We start from the raw sequence: 12,272 nt of genomic DNA on the forward strand, positions 1-12,272 counted from the left end.
ATATCTTTTTCTGCCGGTTAAGTTGTCGAGGGCTGATTTCATTTCCTGTGATAAAAAACTTTCTCTTTCGACATCCAAAACTTTCAGGGGAGCATTTGCAACCGTTTGGCACCAGTATTGAGTCAATTGCCGAAAGTCAGAGTTTTGATGAAATTGTGACCCCCGGGCTAAGGGATTTTTTCAAAAAAATATTTTTCTGCCGGTTAAGTTGTCGAGGGCTGATTTCTTTTCCTGTGATAAAAAGCCTTCTCTTTTGACCGCCAAACCTTTCAGGGGAGCATTTGCAACCGTTTGGCACCAGTATTGAGTCAATTGCTGAAAGTCAGAGTTTTGATGACATTGTGACCCCGGGGCTTAGGGATTTTTTCAAAAAAATATTTTTCTGCCGGTTAAGTTGTCGAGGGCTGATTTCTTTTCCTTTGATAAAAAGCCTTCTCTTTCGACCGCAAAACTTTCAGGGGACCATTTGCAACCGTTTGGCACCATTTCTGAGTCAATTGCCGAAAGTCAGATTTTTGATGAAATTGTGACCCCGGGGCTTAGGGATTTTTTCAAAAATATCTTTGTCTGCCAAATAAGTTGTTGAGGGCTGATTTCTTTTCCTGTGATAAAAAACCTCCTGTTTCGACCGCCAAACCTTTCAGGGGAGCATTTAAAACCATTTGGCACCATTTCTGAGTCAATTGCTGAAAGTCAGAGATTTGATGAAATTGTGACCCCGGGGTTTAGGGATTTTTTCAAAAATATCTTTTCCTGCCGAATAAGTTGTCGAGGGCAGATTTCTTTTCCTGTGATAAAAAACATCCTGTTTGGACCGCCAAACTTTTCAGGGGAGCATTTAAAACCGTTTGGCACCATTTCTGAGACAATTGCCGAAAGTCAGAGATTTGATGAAATTGTGATCCCGGGGCTTAGGGATTTTTTCAAAAATATCTTTTTCTGCCAGTTAAGTTGTCAAGGGCTGATTTCTTATCCTGTGATAAAAAGCCTTCTCTTTCGACCGCCAAACCTTTCAGAGGAGCATTTGCAACCGTTTAGCACCATTTTTGAATCAATTGCCGAAAGTCATATTTTGATGAAATAGGGATTTTTTTCAAAAAAATATTTCTCTGCCGGTTAAGTTGTCGTTGGCTGATTTCTTTTCCTGTGATAAAAAGCCTTCTCTTTCGACCGCCAAACCTTTCAGGGGAGCATTTGCAACCGTTCGGCCCCAGTTTTGAGTCAATTGCTTAGGGATTTTTTCAAAAAAATATTTTACTGCCGGATAAGTTGTCTAGGGCTCATTTCTTTTCCTGTGATGAAAAACCTCCTGTTTCGACCGCCAAACCTTTCAGGGGAGCATTTAAAACCATTTGGTACCATTTCTGAGTCAATTGCCGAAAGTCAGGTTTTTGATGATATTGTGACCCTGGGGCTTAGGGATTTTTTCAAAAATATCTTTTTCTGCCGGTTAAGTTGTCGAGGGCTGATTTCTTTTCCTATGATAAAAAACTTTCTCTTTCGACAGCCAAAACTTTCAGGGGAGCATTTGCAACCGTTTGGCACCAGTTTTGAGTCAATTGCCGAAAGTCAGGTTTTTGATGATATTGTGACCCTGGGGCTTAGGGATTTTTTCAAAAATATCTTTTTCTGCCGGTTAAGTTGTCGAGGGCTGATTTTTTATCCTGTTATAAAAATGCTTCTCTTTCCACCGCCAAACCTTTCAGAGGAGCATTTGCAATCGTTTGGCACCATTTTTGAATCAATTACCGAAAGTCAGATTTTTGATGAAATTGTGACCCCAGGGCTTAGGGATTTTTTCAAAAAAAATATTTCTCTGCCGGTTTAGTTGTTGACTGATTTCCTTTCCTGTGATAAAAATCCTTCTCTTTCGACCGCCAAACCTTTCAGGGGAGCATTTGCAACCGTTTAGCACCATTTTTGAATTAATTGCCGAAAGTCATATTTTTGATGAAATAGGGATTTTTTCAAAAAAATATTTCTCTGCCGGTTAAGTTGTCGTTGGCTGATTTCTTTTCTTGTGATAAAAAGCCTTCTCTTTCGACCGCCAAACCTTTCAGGGGAGCATTTGCAACCGTTCGGCACCAGTTTTGAGTCAATTGCTTAGGGATTTTTTCAAAAAAATATTTTTCTGCCGGTTAAGTTGTCGAAGGCTGATTTCTTTTCCTGTGATAAAAAACCTTCTCTTTCGACCGCCAAACCTTTCAGGGGAGCATTAGCAACCGTTTGGCACCAGTATTGAGTCAATTGCCGAAATTCAGAGTTTTGATGAAATTGTGACCCCGGGGCTTAGGGATTTTTTCAAAAAAATATTTTTTTGCCGGTTAAGTTGTCGAGGGCTCATTACTTTTCCTGTGATAAAAAACCTCCTGTTTCGACCGCCAAACCTTTCAGTGGAGCATTTAAAACCGTTTGGCACTATTTCTGAGTCAATTGCCGAAAGTCAGAGTTTTGATGAAATTGTGACACCGGGGCTTAGGGATTTTTTCAAAAAAATATTTTTCTGCCGGTTAAGTTGTCGAGGGCTGATTTCTTTTCCTGTGATAAAAAGCCTTCTCTTTCGACCGCAAAACTTTCAGGGGACCATTTGCAACCGTTTGGCACCATTTCTGAGTCAATTGCCGAAAGTCAGATTTTTGATGAAATTGTGACCCCGGGGCTTAGGGATTTTTTCAAAAATATCTTTGTCTGCCGAATAAGTTGTTGAGGGCTGATTTCTTTTCCTGTGATAAAAAACCTCCTGTTTCGACCTCCAAACCTTTCAGGGGAGCATTTAAAACCGTTTGGCACCATTTCTGAGACAATTGCCGAAAGTCAGAGATTTGATGAAATTGTGATCCCGGGGCTTAGGGATTTTTTCAAAAATTTCTTTTTCTGCCGGTTAAGTTGTCAAGGGCTGATTTCTTATCCTGTTATAAAAAGCCTTCTCTTTCGACCGCCAAACCTTTCAGAGGAGCATTTGCAACCGTTTAGCACCATTTTTGAATCAATTGCCGAAAGTCATATTTTTGATGAAATAGGGATTTTTTCAAAAAAATATTTCTCTGCCGGTTAAGTTGTCGAAGGCTGATTTCTTTTCCTGTGATAAAAAGCCTTCTCTTTCGACCGCCAAACCTTTCAGGGGAGCATTTGCAACCGTTTGGCACCATTTCTGAGTCAATTGCCGAAAGTCAGAGTTTTGATGAAATTGTGCCCCCGGGGCTTAGGGATTTTTTCAAAAAACTATTTCTCTGCCAATTAAGTTGTCGAGGGCTGATTTCTTTTCCTGTGATAAAAAGCCTTCTCTTTCGACCGCCAAACCTTTCAGGGGAGGATTTGCAACCTTTTGGCACCATTTCTGAGTCAATTGCTGAAAGTCAGAGTTTTGATGAAATTGTGACCCCGTGGCTTAGGGATTTTTGCAAAAAACTATTTCTCTGCCGGTTAAGTTGTCGAGGGCTGATTTCTTTTCCTGTGATAAAAAGCCTTCTCTTTCGACTGCCAAACTTTTCAGGGGATCTTTAACAACCGTTTGGCACCACTTTTGAGTCAATTGCCGAAAGTCAGAGTTTTGATGAAATTGTGACCCTGGGGCTTAGGGATTTTTTCAAGAAAATCTTTTCCTGCCGGTTAAGTTGTCGAGGGCTGATTTCTTTTCCTGTGATAAAAAGCCTTCTCTTTCGACCGCCAAACATTTCAGGGGAGCATTTGCAACCGTTTGGCACCATTTCTAAGTCAATGGCCGAAAGTCAGAGATTTGATGAAATTCTGACCCCGGGGCTTAGGGATTTTTTCAAAAAAATATTTCTGTGACGGTTAAGTTGTCGAGGGCTGATTTCTTTTCCTGTGATAAAAAACCTCATGTTTTGACCGCCAAACCTTTCAGGGGAGCATTTGCAACAGTTTGGCACCAATTTTGAGTGAATTGCCAAAAGTCAGAGCTTAGGGATTTTTTCAAAAAAATATTTTTCTGCCGGTTAAGTTGTCGAAGGCTGATTTCTTTTCCTGTGATAAAAAGCCTTCTCTTTCGACCGCCAAACATTTCAGGGGAGCATTTGCAACCGTTTGGCACCATTTCTGAGTCAATTGCCGAAAGTCAGAGTTTTGATGAAATTGTGACCCCAGGGCTTAGGGATTTTTTCAAAAAACTATTTCTCTGCCGATTAAGTTGTCGAGGGCTGATTTCTTTTCCTGTGATAAAAAACCTCATGTTTTGACCGCCAAACCTTTCAGGGGAGCATTTGCAACAGTTTGGCACCAGTTTTGAGTGAATTGCCAAAAGTCAGAGCTTAGGGATTTTTTCAAAAAAATATTTTTCTGCCGGTTAAGTTGTCGAAGGCTGATTTCTTTTCCTGTGATAAAAAGCCTTCTCTTTCGACCGCCAAACATTTCAGGGGTGCATTTGCAACCGTTTGGCACCATTTCTGAGTCAATTGCCGAAAGTCAGAGTTTTGATGAAATTGTGACCCCGGGGCTTAGGGATTTTTTCAAAAAACTATTTCTCTGCCGATTAAGTTGTCGAGGGCTGATTTCTTTTCCTGTGATAAAAAACCTCATGTTTTGACCGCCAAACCTTTCAGGGGAGCATTTGCAACAGTTTGGCACCAGTTTTGAGTGAATTGCCAAAAGTCAGAGCTTAGGGATTTTTTCAAAAAAATATTTTTCTGCCGGTTAAGTTGTCGAAGGCTGATTTCTTTTCCTGTGATAAAAAGCCTTCTCTTTCGACCGCCAAACCTTTCAGGGGAGCATTTGCAACCGTTTGGAACCATTTCTGAGTCAATTGCCGAAAGTCAGAGTTTTGATGAAATTGTGACCCCGGGGCTTAGGGATTTTTTCAAAAAACTATTTCTCTGCCGGTTAAGTTGTCGAGGGCTGATTTCTTTTCCTGTGATAAAAAGCCTTCTCTTTCAACCGCCAAACCTTTCAGGGGAGCATTTAAAACCGTTTGGCACCATTTTTGAATCAATTGCCGAAAGTCAGAGTTTTGATGAAATTGTGACCCCGGGGCTTAGGGATTTTTTCAAAAAACTATTTTTCTGCTGGTTAAGTTGTCGAAGGCTGATTTCTTTTCCTGTGATAAAAAGCCTTCTCTTTCGACCGCCAAACCTTTCAGGGGAGCATTTGCAACCGTTTGGCACCATCTCTGAGTCAATTGCCGAAAGTCAGAGTTTTGATGAAATTGTGACCCCGGGGCTTAGGGATTTTTTTAAAAAAACTATTTCTCTGCCAATTAAGTTGTCGAGGGCTGATTTCTTTTCCTGTGATAAAAAGCCTTCTCTTTCGACCGCCAAACCTTTCAGGGGAGAATTTAAAACCGTTTGGCACCATTTCTGAATCAATTGCCGAAAGTCAGAGATTTGATGAAATTGTGACCCCGGGGCTTAGGGATTTTTTCAAAAAAATATTTTTCTGCTGGTTAAGTTGTCGAAGGCTGATTTCTTATCCTGTGATAAAAAGCTTTCTCTTTCGACCGCCAAACATTTCAGAGGAGCATTTGCAACCGTTTGGCACCATTTTTGAATGAATTGCCGAAAGTCAGAGTTTTGATGAAATTGTAACCCCGGGGGTTAGGGATTTTTTCAAAAAAAATATTTCTCTGACGGTTAACTTGTCGAGGGCTGATTTCTTTTCCTGTGATAAAAAGCCTTCTCTTTCGACCGCCAAACCTTTCAGGGGAGCATTTGCAACCGTTTGGCACCATTTTTGAATCAATTGCCGAAAGTCAGAGATTTGATGAAATTGTGACCCCGGGGCTTAGGGATTTTTTCAAAAAAAATGTTTCTGCCGGTTAAGTTGTCGAAGGCTGATTTCTTTTCCTGTGATAAAAAGCCTTCTCTTTCGACCGCCAAACCATTCAGGGGAGCATTTGCAACCGTTTGGCACCAGTTTTGAATCAATTGCCGAAAGTCAGAGTTTTGATGAAATTGTAACCCCGGGACTTAGGGATTTTTTCAAAAAAAATATTTCTCTGACGGTTAAGTTCTCGAGGGCTGATTTCTTTTCCTGTGATAAAAAGCCTTCTCTTTCGACCGCCAAACCTTTCAGGGGAGCATTTGCAACCGTTTGGCACAATTTCTGAGTCAATTGCCGAAAGTCATAGTTTTGATGAAATTGTAACCCCGGGGCTTAGGGATTTTTTCAAAAAAAATATTTCTCTGACGGTTAAGTTGTCGAGGGCTGATTTCTTTTCCTGTGATAAAAAGCCTTCTCATTCGACCGCCAAACCTTTCAGGGGAGCATTTGCAACCGTTTGGCACCATTTCTGAGTCAATTGCCGAAAGTCAGAGTTTTGATGAAATTGTGACCCCGGGGCTTAGGGATTTTTTCAAAAAAATATGTTTCTGCCGGTTAAGTTGTCGAAGGCTGATTTCTTTTCCTGTGATAAAAAGCCTTCTCTTTCGACCGCCAAACATTTCAGGGGAGCATTTGCAACCGTTTGGCACCATTTCTAAGTCAATTGCCGAAAGTCAGAGATTTGATGAAATTCTGACCCCGGGGCTTAGGGATTTTTTCAAAAAAATATTTCTGTGACGGTTAAGTTGTCGAGGGCTGATTTCTTTTCCTGTGATAAAAAACGTCATGTTTTGACCGCCAAACCTTTTAGGGGAGCATTTGCAACCGTTTGGCACCATTTCTGAGTCAATTGCCGAAAGTCAGAGTTTTGATGAAATTGTGACCCCGGGGCTTAGGGATTTTTTCAAAAAACTATTTTTCTGCTGGTTAAGTTGTCGAAGGCTGATTTCTTTTCCTGTGATAAAAAGCCTTCTCTTTCGACCGCCAAACCTTTCAGGGGAGCATTTGCAACCGTTTGGCACCATCTCTGAGTCAATTACCGAAAGTCAGAGAATTGATGAAATTGTGACCCCGGGGCTTAGGGATTTTTTCAAAAAAATATTTTTCTACTGGTTAAGTTGTCGAAGGCTGATTTCTTATCCTGTAATAAAAAGCCTTCTCTTTCGACCGCCAAACCATTCAGGGGAGCATTTGCAACCGTTTGGCACCAGTTTTGAATCAATTGCCGAAAGTCAGAGTTTTGATGAAATTGTAACCCCGGGACTTAGGGATTTTTTCAAAAAAAATATTTCTCTGACGGTTAAGGTGTCGAGGGCTGATTTCTTTTCCTGTGATAAAAAGCCTTCTCTTTCGACCGCCAAACCTTTCAGGGGAGCATTTGCAACCGTTTGGCACCATTTCTGAGTCAATTGCCGAAAGTAAGAGTTTTGATGAAATTGTGACCCCGGGGCTTAGGGATTTTTTCAAAAAAATATGTTTCTGCCGGTTAAGTTGTCGAAGGCTGATTTCTTTTCCTGTGATAAAAAGCCTTCTCTTTCGACCGCCAAACATTTCAGGGGAGCATTTGCAACCGTTTGGCACCATTTCTAAGTCAATTGCCGAAAGTCAGAGATTTGATGAAATTTTGACCCCGGGGCTTAGGGATTTTTTCAAAAAAATATTTCTCTGACAGTTAAGTTGTCGAGGGCTGATTTCTTTTCCTGTGATAAAAAGCCTCAAGTTTTGACCGCCAAACCTTTCGGGGGAGAATTTGCAACAGTTTGGCACCAGTTTTGAGTCAATTGCCAAAAGTCAGAGCTTAGGGATTTTTTCAAAAAAATACTTTTCTGCCGGTTAAGTTGTCGATGGCTGATTTCTTTTCCTGTGATAAAAAGCCTTCTCTTTCGACCGCCAAACCTTTCAGGGGAGCATTTGCAACCGTTTGGCACCATTTCTGAGTCAATTGCCGAAAGTCAGAGTTTTGATGAAATTGTGACCCCGGGGCTTAGGGATTTTTTCAAAAAACTATTTCTCTGCCGGTTAATTTGTTGAGGGCTGATTTCTTTTCCTGTGATAAAAAGCCTTCTGTTTCGACCGCCAAACCTTTCAGGGGAGCATTTGCAACCGTTTGGCACCATTTTTGAATCAATTGCTGTATGTCGGAGTTTTGATGAAATTGTGACCCCGGGGCTTAGGGATTTTTTCAAGAAAATCTTTTCCAGCCGGTTAAGTTTTCGAGGGCTGATTTCTTTTCCTGTGATAAAAAGCCTTCTCTTTCGACCGCCAAACATTTCAGGGGAGCATTTGCAACCGTTTGGCACCATTTTTGAATCAATTGCTGTAAGTCGGAGTTTTGATGAAATTGTGACCCCGGGGCTTAGGGATTTTTTCAAAAAAATATTTCTCTGACGGTTAAGTTGTCGAGGGCTGATTTCTTTTCCTGTGATAAAAAACCTCATGTTTTGACCGCCAAACGTTTCAGGGGAGGATTTGCAACAGTTTGGCACCAGTTTTGAGTCAATTGCCAAAAGTCAGAGCTTAGGGATTTTTTCAAGAAAATCTTTTCCAGCCGGTTAAGTTTTCGAGGGCTGATTTCTTTTCCTGTGATAAAAAGCCTTCTCTTTCGACCGCCAAACCATTCAGGGGAGCATTTGCAACAGTTTGGCACCAGTTTTGAGTCAATTGCCAAAAGTAAGAGCTTAGGGATTTTTTCAAAAAAATATTTTTCTGCCGGTTAAGTTGTCGAAGGCTGATTTCTTTTCCTGTGATAAAAAGCCTTCTCTTTCGACCGCCAAACCTTTCAGGGGAGCATTTGCAACCGTTTGGCACCATTTTTGAATCAATTGCCGAAAGTCAGAGATTTGATGAAATTGTGACCCCAGGGCTTAGGGATTTTTTCAAGAAAATCTTTTCCTGCCGGTTAAGTTGTCGAGGGCTGATTTCTTTTCCGGTGATAAAAACCCTCCTGTTTCGACCGCCAAACCTTTCAGGGGAGCATTTAAAACCGTTTGGCACCATTTCTGAGTCAATTGCCAAAAGTCAGAGATTTGATGAAATTGTGACCCCGGGGCTTAGGGATTTCTTCGAAAATATCTTTTTCTGCCGAATAAGTTGTCGAGGGCTGATTTCTTTTCCTGTGATAAACAACCTCCTGTTTCGACCGCCAAACTTTTCAGGGGAGCATTTACAACCGTTTGGCACCATTTCTAAGTCAATTGCCGAAAGTCAGAGTTTTGATGAAATTGTGACCCCGGGGCTTAGGGATTTTTTCAAAAGACTATTTCTCTGCTGGTTAATTTGTTGAGGGCTGATTTCTTTTCCTGTGATAAAAAGCCTTCTCTTTCGACCGCCAAACATTTCAGGGGAGCATTTGCAACCGTTTGGCACCATTTCTAAGTCAATTGCCGAAAGTCAGAGATTTGATGAAATTTTGACCCCGGGGCTTAGGGATTTTTTCAAAAAAATATTTCTCTGACAGTTAAGTTGTCGAGGGCTGATTTCTTTTCCTGTGATAAAAAGCCTCAAGTTTTGACCGCCAAACCTTTCGGGGGAGAATTTGCAACAGTTTGGCACCAGTTTTGAGTCAATTGCCAAAAGTCAGAGCTTAGGGATTTTTTCAAAAAAATACTTTTCTGCCGGTTAAGTTGTCGATGGCTGATTTCTTTTCCTGTGATAAAAAGCCTTCTCTTTCGACCGCCAAACCTTTCAGGGGAGCATTTGCAACCGTTTGGCACCATTTCTGAGTCAATTGCCGAAAGTCAGAGTTTTGATGAAATTGTGACCCCGGGGCTTAGGGATTTTTTCAAAAAACTATTTCTCTGCCGGTTAATTTGTTGAGGGCTGATTTCTTTTCCTGTGATAAAAAGCCTTCTGTTTCGACCGCCAAACCTTTCAGGGGAGCATTTGCAACCGTTTGGCACCATTTTTGAATCAATTGCTGTATGTCGGAGTTTTGATGAAATTGTGACCCCGGGGCTTAGGGATTTTTTCAAGAAAATCTTTTCCAGCCGGTTAAGTTTTCGAGGGCTGATTTCTTTTCCTGTGATAAAAAGCCTTCTCTTTCGACCGCCAAACATTTCAGGGGAGCATTTGCAACCGTTTGGCACCATTTTTGAATCAATTGCTGTAAGTCGGAGTTTTGATGAAATTGTGACCCCGGGGCTTAGGGATTTTTTCAAAAAAATATTTCTCTGACGGTTAAGTTGTCGAGGGCTGATTTCTTTTCCTGTGATAAAAAACCTCATGTTTTGACCGCCAAACGTTTCAGGGGAGGATTTGCAACAGTTTGGCACCAGTTTTGAGTCAATTGCCAAAAGTCAGAGCTTAGGGATTTTTTCAAGAAAATCTTTTCCAGCCGGTTAAGTTTTCGAGGGCTGATTTCTTTTCCTGTGATAAAAAGCCTTCTCTTTCGACCGCCAAACCATTCAGGGGAGCATTTGCAACAGTTTGGCACCAGTTTTGAGTCAATTGCCAAAAGTAAGAGCTTAGGGATTTTTTCAAAAAAATATTTTTCTGCCGGTTAAGTTGTCGAAGGCTGATTTCTTTTCCTGTGATAAAAAGCCTTCTCTTTCGACCGCCAAACCTTTCAGGGGAGCATTTGCAACCGTTTGGCACCATTTTTGAATCAATTGCCGAAAGTCAGAGATTTGATGAAATTGTGACCCCAGGGCTTAGGGATTTTTTCAAGAAAATCTTTTCCTGCCGGTTAAGTTGTCGAGGGCTGATTTCTTTTCCGGTGATAAAAACCCTCCTGTTTCGACCGCCAAACCTTTCAGGGGAGCATTTAAAACCGTTTGGCACCATTTCTGAGTCAATTGCCAAAAGTCAGAGATTTGATGAAATTGTGACCCCGGGGCTTAGGGATTTCTTCGAAAATATCTTTTTCTGCCGAATAAGTTGTCGAGGGCTGATTTCTTTTCCTGTGATAAACAACCTCCTGTTTCGACCGCCAAACTTTTCAGGGGAGCATTTACAACCGTTTGGCACCATTTCTAAGTCAATTGCCGAAAGTCAGAGTTTTGATGAAATTGTGACCCCGGGGCTTAGGGATTTTTTCAAAAGACTATTTCTCTGCTGGTTAATTTGTTGAGGGCTGATTTCTTTTCCTGTGATAAAAAGCCTTCTCTTTCGACCGCCAAACCTTTCAGGGGAGCATTTGCAACCGTTTGGCACCAATTTTGAATCAATTGCTGTAAGTCAGAGTTTTGATGAAATTGTGACCCCGGGGCTTTGGGATTTTTTCAAAAAAATATTTTTCTGCCGGTTAAGTTGTCGAGGGCTGATTTCTTTTCCTGTTATAAAAAGCCTTCTCTTTCGACCGCCAAACCTTTCAGAGGAGCATTTGCAACAGTTCGGCACCATTTTTGAATGAATTGCCGAAAGTCAGAGTTTTTATGAAATTGTGATCCCAGGGCTTAGGGATGTTTTCAAGAAAATCTTTTCCTACCGGTTAAGTTGTCGAGGGCTGATTTCTTTCCTGTGATAAAAAGCCTTCTTTTTCGACCTCCAAACATTTCAGGGGAGCATTTGCAACCGTTTGGCACCATTTCTAAGTCAATTGCCGAAAGTCAGAGATTTGATGAAATTCTGACCCCGGGGCTTAGGGATTTTTTCAAAAAAATATTTCTCTGACTGTTAAGTTGTCGAGGGCTGATTTCTTTTCCTGTGATAAAAAACCTCATGTTTTGACCGCCAAACCTTTCAGGGGAGCATTTGCAACAGTTATGCCACCAGTTTTGAGTCAATTGCCAAAAGTCAGAGCTTAGGGATTTTTTCAAAAAAATATTTTTCTGCCGGTTAAGTTGTCGAAGGCTGATTTCTTTTCCTGTGATAAAAAGCCTTCTCTTTCGACCGCCAAACCTTTCAGGGGAGCATTTGCAACCGTTTGGCACCATTTCTGAGTCAATTGCCGAAAGTCAGAGTTTTGATGAAATTGTGACCCCGGGGCTTAGGGATTTTTTCAAAAGACTATTTCTCTGCCGGTTAATTTGTTGAGGGCTGATTTCTTTTCCTGTGATAAAAAGCCTTCTCTTTCGACCGCCAAACCTTTCAGGGGAGCATTTGCAACCGTTTGGCACCATTTTTGAATCAATTGCTGTAAGTCAGAGTTTTGATGAAATTGTGACCCCGGGGCTTTGGGATTTTTTCAAAAATATCTTTTTCTGCTGGTTAAGTTGTCGAGGGCTGATTTCTTATCCTGTGATAAAAAGCCTTCTCTTTCGACCGCCAAACCTTTCAGGGGAGCATTTGCAACCGTTTGTCACAATTTTTGAATCAATTGCCGAGAGTCAGAGATTTGATGAAATTGTGACCCCGGGGCTTAGGGATTTTTTCAAAAAAATATTTTTCTGCCGGTTAAGTTGTCGAGGGCTGATTTCTTTTACTGTGATAAAAAGCCTTCTCTTTCGACCGCAAAACTTTCAGGGGAGCATTTGCAACAGTTTGGCACCAGTTTTGAATCAATTGCTGAAAGTCAGAGTTTTGATGAAATTGTGACCCCGGGGCTTAGGGATTTTTTCAAA

This window comes from Podarcis cretensis (genome assembly GCF_951804945.1).
Source record: "Podarcis cretensis genome assembly, chromosome: 12".
NCBI lineage: Eukaryota > Metazoa > Chordata > Lepidosauria > Squamata > Lacertidae > Podarcis > Podarcis cretensis.